This window comes from Camponotus floridanus, unplaced genomic scaffold (assembly GCF_003227725.1).
Source record: "Camponotus floridanus strain SB8 unplaced genomic scaffold, Cflo_v7.5 scaffold116, whole genome shotgun sequence".
NCBI classification, from domain to species: Eukaryota; Metazoa; Arthropoda; class Insecta; order Hymenoptera; family Formicidae; genus Camponotus; species Camponotus floridanus.
Window position 1 is genome coordinate 406,634 of NW_020229233.1, and position 16,853 is coordinate 423,486.

The 16,853-nt window shown below is 34.4% G+C and overlaps 1 long non-coding RNA gene across 5 annotated transcripts; it reads right to left on the minus strand.

Annotated features, from left to right (window-relative positions):
* Positions 1–976: 976 nt before the first annotated feature.
* Positions 977–13,832, minus strand: LOC105249867. Of its 5 annotated transcripts, none has more exons than XR_003123729.1 (9): positions 13,345–13,832; positions 12,080–13,259; positions 11,836–11,962; positions 10,887–11,225; positions 8,700–8,818; positions 7,282–7,448; positions 7,017–7,199; positions 6,231–6,451; positions 977–1,804 (listed from the first exon to the last, which is right to left on the minus strand). It is a non-coding gene; the product is annotated as an uncharacterized LOC105249867 (long non-coding RNA). The 5 variants fall into 5 exon arrangements; XR_003123730.1 differs by having other exon boundaries at positions 6,198–6,451; XR_003123727.1 differs by having other exon boundaries at positions 1,954–6,451.
* Positions 13,833–16,853: the final 3,021 nt, after the last annotated feature.

Consider the following 16,853-nt stretch of genomic DNA (forward strand, 5'->3'; position numbering starts at 1 on the left):
GAATATAGGTCGCATCCAATATTTTCGTCGTTTTTTAATATTTTCATTTCTTTTTACAATTATATACAATGAATATAATTTTATAATCTTACGGCGTAATTCATTCTTTTTAAATATACACCAACTTTGTTTTAATTTACTTAACAATCCACAAATAATAATAAACAATTTTTCAGAATTCATATTCAATATTAAGTTGTTGTCAGTTTTGAAAGTTATATATGAAATTCATGAATTTTTTGACATATATGTGTGAATCCGATCCGCATAAATTTGTATTTCATATGTCCCATGCAGCGGAAAATACGGAAGCGTAATTTGCGCGAGCCAATAATGTACGCTGTTCCGATATAGACAACAAAAAATCTATGGGAAAGAATCTTGTGATTGGCCAACACCAATTGCGCTTCCGCGTTTTCCGCTCCATGGGACATAAGAAAATATATTTCAACGGAACGCAATTGACGGAATGTCTGTGATTGGACGAACTTCGTTCCGTCAATTCCGCATTGCGCATACGTTCCGTATCATGGGACCGCACCATAATGGCTCCAGCAGATCAGCGCGATAACGTGTGACGTCCCGCCATTTTAAAAATTACTAGATTTAGTTATTATTCACTTACTCATCTTGCTTCTTTAGTATAACCACGGAGTAAGAATATTCGATTTTATTAATTACAATCCGATTTTATTCATTATTATTAATTTTAATTTTAATATAAGCGTATATGAATTCTAACATTCAACACTTGTTTACTGTTCCTATTATACACGGTTTTTTAACCTGCTAATTAACTATGTACTCCTTAATCAATATATAATAAGGACTTTTTATATATGTTAAATTTAAAATTTAGATTTAAATAAATGCGACCGAAATAGATAATTTAAGTAAATAAGGTATTTCAGGGAAATTATTGGATTAATTTTAAATGAATAACTACCAAATTATTTCAACTTTTTGAAATGCTTTATTTAAACTCATTATGAATTTACAACCAGTGTAAATAATTTCCTTTATATGCTGTAATTTAAATTCGATTATTCTATCTAAATTGAGTTATATTTCTAAATCTTTTCTAAAATATAAGAGAAGTTATACATATATAACGATTCTATAATTTTAATATCGATAGCGTTAGATATTAGTATTGAAATTAAGAGCACATAACTTTTGCGTGAGGTAATCAAAGAGGAAGTCATAAATATGTCAAACATCGATTTTTCGGAGATGTCGACCGACACTTCTGATGAAATTCACGCATTACTCTTTGATCACCGCCGCGCCTCAATGAAAAAGATATCTATGTCTAAACAATTGATAAGAAATTCGGTGGTGCTTCCGAGTACGACGTGGTCCGATGAAGAGATCACCTTACTCGGGAATTCCTTTAGCAAAAGATCATGTAAGGAACAAAGGAATTACTAATATATAAACCCCGGATTTCGGGCGCGAGCGAACAGTAGTAATAATTAGTCAGTAAAAAAGACTCGCTGTCAGTCGCTTTTGTCAGTGTCATTTCGTCGCTATTACTTTTATATTCTTGCTATTCGTAATAATTAAACTATACTTTTGTATCAATTTGCTATATCATTCGGTCAAATTCAAATAAAAGAATTATAATTGTGCATATCTACCGTTTCAATTTTTGAAGAGACCCAAACCTCGCGTATACGAAGGCGACCACGATCAACAGAAATCCACCTCTGAGTAGTAAGTAGATTCCAGATTCCTTTACATTCTTTATTTTATTCTTTCGTTTTCAAACTCAATTATTCGTTCCTTGCATTCACTACACATTCTGAAACAAGATATCAAGAATTAAATAAATAACAATACTGTCAAGCACTAGCATGCTGCTGATAATATTCCTTTCCTAATCAGCATAAACATTGCAATAACTTATCATTTTATTCTGGCAAGCGTCAAGGTAATTATTAATTAAAATACATTATAAAGCTTTCATCCGTTAAGCGTCGAGTGTCTCCTTCTCTTGGATCTTTCCAGGCATCCTCTGTCATGCCGGAGACGTCCGCACTCTCCTATTTTTACTCCAAAAAAATTCATTACTAGCTTTAGCCGACCCCAGATTTCCATCGTCCGAGCATCCACTGTCATGCCGGAGGCATCCAACTTCCTAAATTAATTCGTTAACCGGCGCTTCACGAAATATATAAACTAAATTTGAAATTATATAATCTACTGCTATCAACTCAAACGTCTTTCCTTATACAGGGATACAGCATCTTCGCGGTACCGCCTGAAAACCTTCTTGTTCTTTCTCCCTTTTTCCGTCGCTTCCGGGCATCTTCTGTCATGCCTCTGGATGCATCCTAATTTCCTTACTCTTATGCAAACTCCGTTATCATAACGTTACTCCGCCTTAAAAGTCCCGTCGTCTCCGGCATCCTTTGTCATGCCGGAGACATTCATATCCTTATAATTTATTGACGTTTCAGTTGAACTAAAATCGCAAAAGTTAATTGCACAATTTAATAACTTGAACTGACGCTAACTCAGATAATAACAATAACAAAAACAAATACACACTAATTTCCTCAATCAATTCCTTAAATGGTGAATTCACAATTAAAATCTAAAAAGAAAAAGCATAGAGCAGGTAAAATAATCCGTGAATATCGTGATATTTCTCGATTCCGTTGAAATAAAAAATTAAAAGCTAACTCAAACCCTAATTACGTCAAATCAGATAGAAGGGTTTTCCTTTCTGAAAATTTTATATCCGCTTTAACGATCAAAGCTAAATTTCTTTTTTATTTACCAGAAAATTTTACTTCGCAGAAATTTTGTCAACCAATTACTACAAACGTAGAATTTGACTCTTTTTATAACTATTACTTAGAGATTATTAAATATAAAGATATTATTGAAAGCCCTTCCTCAGAACTAGCGAATCTAATAACTCAATTAAAATCTCAGTTACCGGAAAACCAGTGTGAGATAGAGAATTATTTACAGACTCTCCAATGAAACCTTCGTGCGACGATAAAGATTTTTTCACCCTAACAGCCAATGAGCAAGCTCAAATTCTTGAAATATTATTAGAATTCATAGATCAATATATCGCAGGTGATATTGATATCGATCAACTAATGGAATTAATAGAGAATTTTGAAATTCCATTCTAATAGATACTTATTACACACGTATATATGTCAAATAATCTCATCTTATTTAATCAATTTATCCTATCATAAAGTTTCGCGGATTCCTTATTTTTCCGTTATCGACAAGTCAGATCCTCGCTCTCGGCATCCCCAAGGTATAGCCGGTGTAAGCAGGTTGCCTTGAAAATAAAGAGAGTGCACTTTACTTTAGAACCGGGGTATCTAGGGGAAAAGTAAGTCACTGAGTGACATCGTAAAATTTTGGTGGCAGCGGTGGTATAACCAAAGAATTGACGAAGATTTTCACGGATAAATAAAAGCACGCGAATACATATAACTCTAAATACCTAAAGTTTATCATATAATCATGCCTAATATACGATCAACCTTCTGAGTCAAGCGATAGCGTAAGTCGCGCGGAATTAGAAATACTTAATAAAAGAGTAGCTGAGAAAGAGAAAATGCTAAAGGAACAAGCTCAAGCTTTACAAGTTAAACAACAGGAATTAACTATATTACAACAAAATATCGAGATTAAAAATGCGAATGCTGGTAATGGACAGATTGATATAATACTAAACACACTGCAAGAACAAATCTCTGCTTTAAGTTCCTTACCTTTCCAAATAGAAAATTTAAATCAACGCGTCGCCCAACTTTCCAATTCAAATGCAGATTTACCTCCTACAGACAACTTACGACCACATCCCCGTAAGAAATCCCACTTATAGATCCAATCCGACAGACACTTCTCCGATTCGTTTTAAAGATGTAGTTGATTCGATTCCGAGATATGACGGACACAATATTTCGATGTTCCATTTCACTAAAGCATGTGAACGAGCTTTAGAATTAATTCCTTGTTATCAGGAATATCATTTAGTACAATTAATAATTAATAAACTACAAGGACATGCCTATGCCGCTATCGAGGGCACAGAATACGAAACTATTATCGAACTAACCAAACGATTGAAAAGTATTTTCGGCCCCAATAAATCTACCGATCAATATCGCGGTGAATTAGCAAACATTTATATGAAACCGAATGAAAATATTTTTGATTACATTGGAAGAGTAAAAGAATTACGCACTGCTATTATCGATGGAGAAACTAGTCCTAGTGGATATATTGATAAAATTGTAAAACATCAAATTGAAATGAGTGTTAAAGATAATTTTGTAAACGGTCTTCCTTCCGATCTTCTAATCCGTGTTAAATTAGAAAGATATTCCTCGTTAGACGACGCTATTATATCCGCTATACAACTTTCTAAAACTTTGGAAGCAGAAAATATGCGCGCAAACGAACTGCATCATCTTATAAACCTAATACCTCGCCTCGTGCAGATTTCACAAAGCCCTCTCAATCTATTAACCAAACACCCAGTAATAATCCTCAACAATTACCTCCCCGGACTAGCGCAACTCCCTTTATAAAACCCCTCGTTCCCGGAATACTCGGTCCTAATTTTCCTGCTAGAAAAATTTGCCGATATTGCAAAGCTCCTGGACACCTAATCGAATGTCGGAAACTCGCTTATAGGCGATCGGTTGAAAATAATCCTTCGCGATTCTCTACTAATAATAATCAAAATAACCTGGGAAACGCACAGAGCGTTCCGATAACAATCGACGTCCGCCGGAACAAAGCTCAAATCGGACGTCCTCAACAAGCCCCCATAATCATTGTGCTACCTCAAACCTCTACAACTGTCCTATCTCCTGTACCGAATCAATAAATGAAAAACGCAAAATATAATAGTCTACCTTCCGTCATTCTTTCTTCTACTGACTTAAAGAATAAATGCTCTTTCATGATCGACTCTGGCTCCAGTGTTAACCTAATAAAACAACACCTCATTAAGCAAACATTATTATAAATAACGAAAAAACATTATCTCTTCAAGGTATATCTTCTAAACCTGTCCCTATTCTGAGCTTTGTTACTATTCTTTTACTTAACCGACCCACTAATTTTTACGTGATTTCAGATACGGTCAGTTTTCCTCAGGATGGTATCTTGGGGAATGTATTTTTAAAGAAACGAATGGCTAAAGTAGATTATAAAAACAAATTGCTGCATTATGATGACTCGAGCATTTCATTTGTAGAAACAACTCTTATTCATATCAAGAAACGGTCTGTTACCATTTTTTGTCCATGTTGTTAATTCCGAAAAACAATACGGATATATACCGCGCTTTATACCGTTCGAAAAAGTTTATTTCGGAGATGCTATTGTTAAGAAGAGACACCTCCGATTAGACACAGTACAATTAGACTCAACTGGCTTTGATTGGCTAATCGTGCTTGATCGTGCTGGTTACCCTAGGCATCGGTCGATATGATTGGCTGTGTCTAATCGTACTGTGTCTAATCGTACTGTGTCTAATCGGGCAATCCCCGTTAAGAACACTAATGGAAAAGCTTATCTACCTATTTTTAATACTTCTGAATCAGAATACGATATAGAGGTTCCCGTGGTTGACTTACAAGACTTCTATTTTCTTAACGAATTCACATTCCCATGTAATGTCATCGAATCCCGAAGGAATGAGACTAGTAAGGGGACTGGTAATTCTCATAATCCAATTATGACCTCTTGTAAGAAAACCGATTTTAAAGATATCACCGCGACCTTAGAACTCCCAGTGATTAGTAATCATACTATAAACATTTTCGAAAACCCTCTGTATTTTATCGAGACTCAAAATAACAATACTTCTGAGGAAGTTTACTGCGACCGCGCGTCCGCTTATGCAACTTTTGCGGTTAGAACATTTAAATTCCGAGGAATCTGATAATGTCAAATCGTTAATTCTTAATCAGTCTGATAGATTTCATCTCCCTCATGACAAACTCGAAGCTACTAACGCTACTCAACATTTCATACCTACTACGGACGAAATCCCTATCCATACGAAACAATGCCGATTTCCTCCGATACATAAGGACGAAATTAACAAACAAGTTAACGAACTTTTGTCTCATGATTTAATCGAATATTCTACCTCTCCTTATAATTCCCCCGTATGGATAGTACCCAAAAAACCGGATTCTTACGGTAATAAGAGATGGCGAATAGTCATAGATTACCGTCGCCTTAACGAAAAAACAATAGGAGACGCTTATCCTCTCCCTAACCGATATCCTTGATCAATCAGGGTCTGCCAAATATTTTTCTGTTCTCGATTTAGCTTCTGGATTCCATCAAATTCCCATGTCTTCCAAGGATGCTCCCAAAACTGCTTTTTCAACTCCTTATGGGCATTAGCAATTTAAAAGAATGCCCTTCGGTTTAAAAAACGCCCCTGCAACTTTTCAAAGGTTAATGGATAATGTTCTCTCCGGATTACAGGGTAATGAATTATTTGTATACACGGACGATATTGTCATATATGCAAGATCATTAAAAGAACATGAAATTAAATTTAATAAATTAATGCAAAGATTACGAGATACGAGTTTAAAATTACAACCGGATAAATGTGAATTCTTACGACATGAAGTAGCTTATCTCGGACACATAATCGGATTCGACGGAGTTAAACCTGATCCGAATAAAATAAAATCTATAGCCGAATTTCCCGTGCCAAGAATCGCGAAAAATATTAAGCAATTCCTGGGTTTGGCCGGATACTACAGACGATTTATTCCAAACTTTTCTAAAATCGCCAAACCACTAACTGACTTACTAAAGAAAAATAATTTTTAACTGGCAGTTACACCAAGCAGAAGCGTTTAATACGTTAAAACTCTCCTTATGCTCCGAACCCGTACTCCAATATCCTGACTTTACTAAACAATTTATCTTAACTACCGATGCATCAGGATATGCAATTGGAGGAGTACTAAGTCAAGGACTAATTGGAAAAGACTTACCAATAGCCTATACTTCTCGTATTTTAAACGGTGCTGAACAACGTTATTCCACAATTGAAAAAGAGCGCTTGGCAATAGTTTACCGCGTTAACCATTTCCGGCCTTATTTATACGGAAGAACGTTCATCATCATAACCGATCACAAACCATTAGTTTGACTTCACTCAATTAAAGATCCTTCCTCTAGATTGTGGAAATGGAGAACAAAACTAGTTGAATATGAATATGAGACACAGTATAAAAAGGGAAGTTTAAATAATAATACCGATGCCTTATCTAGAAATCCTCCTGCCAATTGTGTTGTATCTTTTTTCGCTGCTAATAACTCCGATGATTCCTCTAACAACTCGATTTCTTCCGAACGTCAAAGACCCGACGTGATTGAAGATGCGTTATCCCCACTATCCAAATTTTCTCCGTACAATTCACAATCTGAAAATGACGAACCTACGTTAGAACAATGTAATATAGTAATACAAGAATACTCTAGTGATAATGATGAGGATAATGACTAGCTGATGATCGACAATTCAGACTATAGCGAAAATCACATATACGAAGAAATTTTTGACGTTAACGAAGAATATCAAAATCTCGATCAACTCGTTATTACCGAAACCTGAGACAGCTTACTAAACAAGCAGACAATCATGTAATATTTATTTATTCAAATGGAACCCCTTTCGATAACGGTGCCAAAGAATATCAAACCGCAAATCTACTACCAGAATTTCAAGATCTTATTTATGAGAAAGCTAATGTAAAAACCTTCAGTCAAAGGACCTTAATATCAATTCCCATTAAGCTCGATAATCGAACGCGAGTAGAAGCTCAATCATTAGAAAACTGCATGCAATCACTTTTAGACGTAGTGACAGAATTACAATTAACCTCATTCAGTATTAGGAAAACCGATCACTTTGACAACTTATCGTGGCACCATATAATAAGTCGAATTCAGGCATATTTAAGAGAATTACCGCTTTGCATTACTATTTGTAAAAATTTGGTACAAATCCCTCCTATTGAACAACGAGAAGCATTAATAATAGAAAATCATGCGTCAGCACACGGTGGATATAAAGGCATTACTAAAACGTATAATCGATTAAGACCTCATTATTATTGGAGCACCATGAAAAGGGATATACAAAATTTCAATCAAAAATGTCGTCAATGTCAATTAAAGAAATTAACGCGAATAAAAACGAAACAACCCATGATAATTACAGACACTCCCGGCTCAGCATTTGATAAAGTATTTTTAGATATCATAGGCCCCCTTCCTATCACAACTTCCGGATATCAATATATTCTAATCATGCAAGATTTATTAACAAAATATTCAATAGCCGTTCCGTTAAGAGACGCAATCTCCCTATCCATAGCTGATGCTTTCGCGAAGAACTTTATTTGTGTATATGGAGCTCCTAAAGCCATTCTTACAGATCAAGGAACTAACTTTTTATCCGCCTTGATACGTAATTTAATAAAAATTCAAAATTCAACATTTTAAAACCACTGCTTATCACCCACAATCTAACGAGTCGATCGAAAGATCACATCACGTATTAATAGAATATCTAAAAACTCAAATTTTAAAAGAAAAAGAATGGGATAATTATATTAATATGGCAATGTTTTCATATAATACCAGTGTCTACGAAGGAACTAAATTCTCACCTTTCGAATTAGTCTTCGGTCATATAGCACGACTACCTTCTGCTCATGTACCAATCGATGCAAATCTTGAACCCACTTACCAAGTTTATTTGACAAATTTATTTAACCAAGTTTGCGACCTGCAAGAAGAAGCACGTCAAAATCTTATAAAATCTAAAGAGAAAAGCAAACGTTATTACGATAAAAATTTAAACCCTCAAAATTTTCGTGAAGGCTCATACGTATTTTTGTTAAAAGAACCCACGAAAGGGAAATTCTCCAACCAATATACCGGCCCCCATAAGGTTATAGAAGTTTTATCTCACGGCAATATAAAAGTTATGGTCAAGAATAAACCGCGAATCGTGCATATTAATAAATTAAAAATTTCCCACATCGAACCTGAATGACAAACTAATACCACAGTATATACAGTAGCGCAACTCCCTGTCGGCACCTTTGAAGTTTGTGTAGCATAAAATGAAATGCGCATGCGTGAAGTCAGCGAGTATATCAGTACTGCCATCTGTACTTTCCTCTCACTCTCTCCTTTGGTTTTCGTTCTCTTTCTAACACATTATAATATATAATATAAATTAAATTCAATAAAACTTGAACATATATATATAAAAAAATTGTGAAAAATATAATACAAAATATATAATGCAAATATATATAAAAAATAGTATATATGACATGATGTGAATATTAATTAACCATTTTATATATCATATATAACTGATAGAAAAGAATGAAAAGATATATACTCATAATACTCATATAATTTATAATATATTTACATATTAATACTTACATATATAATTTTTAATATATTTATATATTAATTGTACATATATATATTCTATATATATGTATATTCAAAAACTTAAAATGAAAAAAAACATTTAGAAATATATGTGTATATTTGTTAATAATATATATTATTAACAAATATATATTTCTTGTTTCTTTCTTCATTTTGATCATAAATATATATATTTTATATAATAAACTTTAAGTGATTGTAGTGTTAATCTAAATGTTTTTTTTTAATTTTAAGTTTTTGAAAAAATATATATATATGTATATAGAATATATGTATGTACAATTAATATATAAATATATTAAAAATTATATATATAAGTATTAATATGTAAATATATTATAAATTATATATGAGTATTATGAGTATATATCTTTTCATTCTTTTCTGCTATCAGTTATATGTGACATATAAAATGGTTAATTAATATTCACATCATGTCATATATATTATTTTTTATATATGTTTGCATTATATATTTTATATTATATTTTTCACGATTTCTTTATGTACATATATTCAAGTTTTATTGAATTTAATTTATATTACATATTATAATGTGTTAGAAAGAGAACGAAAACCAAAGGAGAGAGTGAGAGGGAAGTGCAGATGGCAGTACTGGTATACTCGCTGACTTTACGCATGCGCATTTCATTTTATGCTACACAAAATCGGGAGAGTTGCGCTACTGTATATACTGTGCTAATACATTATCTTTGGTTTCAGATGTATTGGCTTCGCCAACCAAAATGTTACCCTTCTTTTTCCATCACCTTCATTTCTCTAATACATTAAATCCACAATTATCTATTTCATTATAACAGATTTCACGGCACTTATACTAGATTTTTTTTTCCCTTCCAACATCCTTACCCAAAATCCAATTCTCCCTCATTACCGTTTAGATCAGAGAAATATATATAAAAAAGGAGAAAAAACCTACGCGCAATTTATTGTCAATCCTAAAATTGTAATGATATCGCACTCTTATTATATAACGCCAAATCATATATCTCCTTGTTTATAATGAGGAAACTAAATCCGCTTGTTAAATTATAGAATTTGAATTTCCTCAATTATGAATCTTGAATAACGTGAATTTTGTAAGATTGAGAAGAGAAATAGAAGAGAATGTGAGAATGATAAACAAAAACAAAAAAGCACTTGAGAATGAATGGGCGCGTGTCGAATTACGGGTGTCAGGCCGAAATGTAAACGACGATAGAGACAAAAGAATTAATATTTGGGGATAGACACAAGTCAGTACGTTACTGGGGAGCTCAGAGAAAAGACACAAGAAAACGCTATACTATCAAAATAAAGTAAGGAAAATATATTGATAAATAAGATAAAGTTAATAGTAATTAAATAATAAAAGGAATTACCTCTCCTTTTTCTTTAGAATGTGCATCCCAGTAGCTTACAAACCTAAAATCCATTAATTATTGCGGGATTTTTCCGGATTGTACGCGGTAAAGTGCGTACAAAGAATCGGAGAACAACTGCCAGGCTATGAAGCTCTATATTGCGGTGATTGTCCCCCAAGCGGCAGCAGATTAGCACCTTCGCTTAAGGCTCTCTTTGTACCTTTTCATAGTCACGCATTTGTTAAAGGACGTGTCCGAGAGATTCAGTGCAAGAAATGCAAAAAACCCGTAGAAACAAAAATTCAATCGATCCTTTCCTGTGAGCGCTGCTTCCATGCGTACACCACGGCGCATCGCCTATTAAGCGAACAATATGACATGAACAATATAAGTTTATTTCATTATGATGTAAACGCAGATCGCGTATTAGAATTAATAGTAGCACCCGAATTTGACCCCCCCCCTCCCTGAGAATATGGACGAAATTCGGGAGAATCTCTTAGAATTCGATAATATATGATAATTATTAATAAGTATATAAGTATATTTTTATTATTAACACCATGTAACCGATTGTCATTAAAATAATCTCTTATACATACATATGGATATATATATATATTAATAATAATTAAAAAAAAAAAAAATATATATATATACATATATATATATATATATATATATATATATATATATATATATATAACCACAAAACACTGATTATTTTCATTATTAGAATAAAATTATCTTATTTCTACATTAACTGCTTAATGCCTCATTAACTAATTCAATAAGAATACTAATAATTAACGAGATTCACAGTAACTAGTAAAAGTGATATAATGGTAAGAAAAAATATAAAATATAAAAAAAAGAGAAAGAGAAATATTAATTAAGCAAAATATATACGTTATAGCTGTAACAAAATATTTATATATATTGTATAATTACAGAAATGTTAGCTTACCTTGCGATAGTAATCATTATAAGGGCCACCGACGCTCTCATCGGATTCGATTGCGGTGGACAACATCTAAACATTACCTCGGTATCCTTGTTAGATGTTGGCGAATGTAACCTTGATTACCGGAAACCTAACACAAGCGATACATATGTTCAACTCTTGCAACTTTCTGACTATAATCATGCGGAAGTTATTCAGTGTAAGGTTGAAATATCTCGAACAATTTATCACTGCGGAATGCACTCACATGTCTCCGTAGTCCAAAACGGAAGAGCGGACTATATCCACGAAACTGGATACATACAATGTTTAAGGATGTTCCAAGATGGAACGCTCTCCCTAGGAGTCGGAAACCTCGTGTATGGATTGAAGGCTAACCAGAACACTCATCGCAGTCTCACCCTGGGAAGACGGATAGGCCATGATGGAAGCTATAAGGGCACTCAGTATTCTGACCCCTACGGAACCTGGGACGACGTCGTGGTCCAAGCTTCAGTCAAAATATCCATGAAATCTTTACACGTCCCTGTGCAATTAAATTCCGGAAAAATAATATTAAAATCCAGAACTGTATGTACGTTTAGCGAAAGCGTCTGTATTGACTCGGATGATGAATATACTAATTGGAAATCTGTGCCTACATCATCTTGTAATTTCCATCAATATGACGTCCTTTACGAAAGCCCAGCAACGGTAATTAAGGATGATATGACCGACCCTTCATCCTCAGTCGTCTACAGTTTAACGACGCAAGATATTACCTTTGCCCTCACCAAAACCAGAGAAACAGAGAACAACCATTATGCGGATACATCTTACTGAGCACAAAACATCCGAAATTATTCATTCTCGAAACCAAGGAGGAAAGTACGTTCTTCCGTCGAGGCATCATCCCGGTGGACAATCTAGACATCTTCGCTTACATGAATTCAAAATTTGTATACGTAGAAAAACATGTTCGCCATCAGATGACCTTCACAACGTTATGCAACAGAAATGTGAATTAGAAAGACAGGTTATAACTAATGCCTTGTCATTTGCCACTCTTCAACCAGATGAATTCGCATATCAATTAATGAAGGGACCAGGCTACATGGCAGTAACAATTGGACAAGCTATACAAATTATAAAATGCATACCTGTGGACGTTATAGTGAGAAAAACTAAAGAATGTTATGCTGAGTTACCTATAACTGTACGTAACTCCTCATTCTTCCTGACTCCCAAATCTCGAATAGTCACTAAATTTAGGAATCAATGTGAATGTAGTTATGAACTACCTACTATGTATCGTATCGAGGACACCTGGGTGCAGTTCACACCTGATGCACAAGTCAGACAAGCAGCTCCGCAGCAACTGCAACCCATGACAACTTTATCCTGGAAATACTTAATGTTAGGTCCACTCGCTATCAGTGGAATATATTCTGAAAAGGATATAGAAAAGTTGAGAGATCACATCATGTTTCCCGCAGAGAAACCTGCCCTCCTCAGTACTGCCAAAGGACTTACCGGCCATTCTATCAACGGAGATGCTATCTCGATGTACAGCTTATTGGATGAAGCCTCGCTCAATAAAATAGTTGATAATACTGCTTCCCGAGTATGGAAAGGGTTTGTCACCTTTGATTCCGCAACCGCTGGAATATTCGGCATCCTGCTAATCGTCCGCATTATTAAACTTGTGGTCGATACAGCTATCCACGGATACGCCTTACATACAGCATATGGATGCAGCATGCATTTACTCGGAGCCATCTGGAGTTCTGTCACACATCTACTACTACATCTACTACTACACCTTGCACGTGGACCCGTCAACAAAAAAGATAGCATCCAAACCAGCGAAACACCATCTCCGAACTGCACCTGAAAAATTAACAACAAAGGAGACTCCAGGAATAATCAAATCCACCAATGTTATTGTCGAGCCAATGTCCTCAACCTCTGAAATTAATTCATATCAGGCCTTAAGGGCCTATCCAGACAAACTTGCATAGGTGCATATGCATAACATAAGACCATATGGATCAATGAGCATCGAGTATTATGTTATGTAAGTCAATATAGCGATTTAATACTCGATGCTCATTGGTCCATATGGTCTTATGTTATGCATATGCACCTATGCAAGTTTGTCTGGATAGGCCCTAAGGGATCGATTAAGAACCCTAGAACAAATTCCTACGAGCACATCGGAATTTGTTCTTAAATAAGGGGGGAGGTGTGACGTCCCACCATTTTAAAAATTACTAGATTTAAAGGGATCAAAGAAATATATAGTGCGTTCGAAAATATGTTTGGTCGATGTTGGGAAAAAAGATAAAGTTGGCAGTATTAAAAACTCCCAGTGCTGCGTTTCGTTTCTCCCACTGGGATCATTAGGATTGTATTGTACCGTATGTACAATATATGAAAGTGTTGCAATTACACTAATTATTATTATGGAACAATATATTTTACTCGAAAACATCATTTTTGAATCTTCGAGTAGTTCTTCTTCAAATAGTGAGATGATAATAATGAAGAATTACAAAATATTTTATTCGAAAATAGAGGTAATAACAATAGAGGTGAAAGGAAAATAATACCAAAAATAACAGATTATTTGGAAAATGTTGTTACCAGATATACAAATATTGAATTTAAATCACATTTTAAGTAAATCATGTCACTTTATTATAATTATAGCATTATTAATATAAAACACACGTTCATATTAATAATAATATATGTGATGTTATTTGTTACAGGATGTGTAATACTTTTTATTATCTGGTGTTGCCAAAACATAAATAGCTATTAATAGTTGTTTTGTTGGATTAATTTGTTCTCTTCCTATGAATAGAAAGTTTTCTAATTTGAGTCCAATTAAATGTAATAAAAAATAAAAAGTATTACGCTCCATCCTGTAATAAATAACATCACATATATTATTATTAATACAAACGTGTGTTTTATATTAATAATGCTTTAATTATAATAAAGTGATACGATTGACTTAAAATGTGATTTAAATTCAATATTTGTATATCTGGTAACAACATTTTCCAAATAATCTGTTATTTTTGATACTATTTTCCTTTCACTCTATTGTTATTACCTTTATTTTCGAATAAAATATTTTGTAATTCTTCATTATTATCATCACTATCTGAAGAAGAACTACTCGAAAATTCAAAAATAATGTTTTCGAATAAAATATATTGTTCCATAATAATAATTAATGTAATTGCAACATTTTCATATATTGTACACTGCGCGACAACGATTCGTTCCGCGTCCCCTCTCTCGCGGGGCAAGGGGAGTGTAGAAGTGACCAATCAGCTGGCAGCGTGGCAGTGGCTGATTGGTTAGAGGCTACGCTCCTCTTGCCCCGCGAGAGGGACCACGGAACGAATCGTTGTCGCGGAGTGTACATGCGGTACAATACAATCTTAATGATCCCAGTGGGAGAAATGAAACGCAGCACTGGGAGTTTTCAATACTGCCAACTTTATCTTTTTTCCCAACACCGACCAAACATATTTTCGAACGCACTAATAATCGACCAAACTAGCTAGAAATTGATTTATTAGTACGACGTTTCGACCATATGGTTGTGGTCCTTATCAAGTATACACTGGAAAGATTATAAAAGATTACTAAATTAATTAACGGTTCAAATATATAATACGCTCAACGAATTAAAATATAACAATTTTAGTATACCGATGTAATAAAAATCAGGAGACCGGCATGGATGATAATCTTGTAAATTGCACAAGTCACATTAAAAAACACGTTATTTTAACTAAATTTGAATGATTATTTCAAAAACAATCAACCATGATTGGTCAATTTGCCTACGACTTACGACTTACGACTCATTGTAGAATGGGCCTTAATTACGCTGATGGCAGAGAACTAGATGTCTGTCGTAGTCGTGGACGTAAAGTAAGGCAGAGAAAAACGTATGTCGTACAAGGTCATTGTGACAATGGCCTTGTACGACATATATTTTTCTGTCTTACTTTACGTCTACGACTACGACAGACGTAAACGCTCACGTCTAGTTCTCTGCCATCAGCCTTAGGCTGACTACTAGTATACAAAAACTGCCAATAAGTTAAAGTAAGTATGTAATAGCTTGTATTGCTCCTTGCTTGTAAACGAACATCACTTTTAGGGAGTTATAATTACGATTGTTACTAAACCAGATTAACGTTGCTGTGTAAACGTACTCATTAAGAGAATATTCGATTGTGATTGGTCAATTTTTTAAATCTTACGCCTTAAGTCTCCTTAAAATCTCATTGTAGACGCCGCAACAATCATCTACAAACGAATTACAACAATTAAAAAAAAAATAAAAACTCAAAATAGGGTTGGTAAGTTCATGGAGGTCACTTTGCGAGCGCGTGCTGCGTTTTGCGTGTTGCGTTCTATGTAGACGGGCCTTTATATTGTTCGATACCCAGATCAAAAGGAGCAAACTGTCCATAGACATAGTAAGTATAGACCGAGCATCCATTGGCCGGTATTCATAGTCCGATCTTATATTTGAGATCGTCTTAAGTTCGAGCTTGAAATGTACGCAGCTATTTGATTGGTTGAATGAGGTCTTAAGTCAATCTCGGACCAGACTTAAGACGATCTTAAATATAAGATCGGACTATGAATACCGGTCATTGTATAAGCGTTAAGCATACGAAAAGAAAGACAAAAGATGTAAGATGAGTTTCTTTCTCTTTTTAATGCCAAAGAAGTGGGGAGCACTTCTTCTCATCTCCTCGCCCCTCCATGACGAACCGGCGTGAGAAGATGTGAGAAGTGCTCCCCACTTCTCCGGCTTTGAAAAGAGAAAGAAACTCATCTTACATCTTTTGTCTTTCTTTTCGTATGCTTAATGCTTATACAATGAATGCTCGGTCTATACCATTAAACTATATAACATACTGGAAGTCGCACAAAGATACGTTTTGTTTATTATTCCCGAGCGAGCCGAGAGAGACAGATGCTAAGTTGTCATGCTTTCCTTG